The sequence below is a fragment of the Microtus ochrogaster genome, linkage group LG3 (genome assembly GCF_000317375.1).
Source record: "Microtus ochrogaster isolate Prairie Vole_2 linkage group LG3, MicOch1.0, whole genome shotgun sequence".
Lineage (NCBI taxonomy): Eukaryota > Metazoa > Chordata > Mammalia > Rodentia > Cricetidae > Microtus > Microtus ochrogaster.
Window position 1 is genome coordinate 29673511 of NC_022029.1, and position 1562 is coordinate 29675072.

Consider the following 1562-nt stretch of genomic DNA (forward strand, 5'->3'; position numbering starts at 1 on the left):
TGTAACACCATGAAAAAACCAAATCTAAGAATAATAAGGGTAGAAGAGGGAGAACTCCAAATCAAAGGCACAGAAAATATATTCAACAAAATTAAAGAAGATAACTTTCCCAACTAAAAGAAGCATAGCCCTATGAAGGAACAAGAAGTTTACAGAACATGAGTAAACTGGATCAAAAAAAAAATGAAAAAATATCACCTCGCCATATTATAATCAAAACACAAAACATACAGAATAAAGAAAGAATAATAAGAGCTGCAAAGGAGAAAGGTCAAGTAACATATAAAGGTAAACCTATCAGAATTACACCTGAATTCTCAATGGAAAACATGAAAGCCAAAGGTCTTGAATAGATGTGCTGCAGACACTAAATGACCATGGATGCTAGCTGAGACTACTATACCTAACAAAATTTTCATTCACCACCAATGAGAAAACAAGGCATTTCATGTCAAAAACAGATTTAAGAATACACATCCACAAACCAAGCCTTATAGAATGTACTAGAAAGAAAACCCCAGGAAGCTAAAAACACCCACAATAACACAGATATCTGATAACCCTCCAGCAACACAACCCAAAGAATGGAAACACACAAACAATACCACCAAAAAAAACCTGAAGTTAACCACCACTGGTAATTAATATTTCTTAATATCAATGAGGTCATTTCACCTAAAAAAAGACAAAGGCTGAGAGAATGGATACAAAAAGATGATCCAACATTCTGCTATTTATAGGAAACATACCTCAACCTCAAAGATAGATACTACCTCAAAATAAAGGGATGGGAAAGAGTTTTCCATTCAAATGGACCTAACAAACAAGATGGTGTGGCTATCCTCATATCTAGCAAAAATTATTTCAAACTAAAATCCATCAGAAGAGATGGAGAAGGACACTTCATATTCATAATATAAACAATTTATCAAGATGAATTCTTAATCTAGAATATCTATGCCCCTAATATAATAGGACCCACATATGTAAAAGAAGCATTACTAAAACATAATTCACATACCAAACCCCATACACTAATAGTAGGAAATATTAACACTCCTCTCTCTCGAATGGACAGGTCAACCAGACAGAAACTTAACAGAGAAATAAGAAAACTAACAGAGGAATCAAATGGACTTAGACATCTATATAACTTTCCACCCAAACAGGAAAGAATATACCGTCTTCTCAGCACCTCATAGGACCTTCTCTAAAATTGATTACATACTCAGTAACAAAGCATCCACAGATACAAAAAAAAAAAAACCCACCTGTGTCATATTGAATCACAATGTAGTGAAGCTAAAATTTAGCATCAATACTACCCCCAGAAAGCCTACAAACTGATGGACACTAAATAGTCACCTGAACCACCACTGGGTCAAGAAAGAAATAAAGAAAAAATTAAGGTCTTTCTTGAATTCAACAAAAATGAAGGCACAACTTATCCAAACCTATGGGACACTATGTAAGCAGTGCTAAGAGGAAAGTTCACAGCACTAAGTGCCCACATAAAGAAAATGAGAAGGCTCAAACTAGCTACTTAACAGCAAACCTGAAGA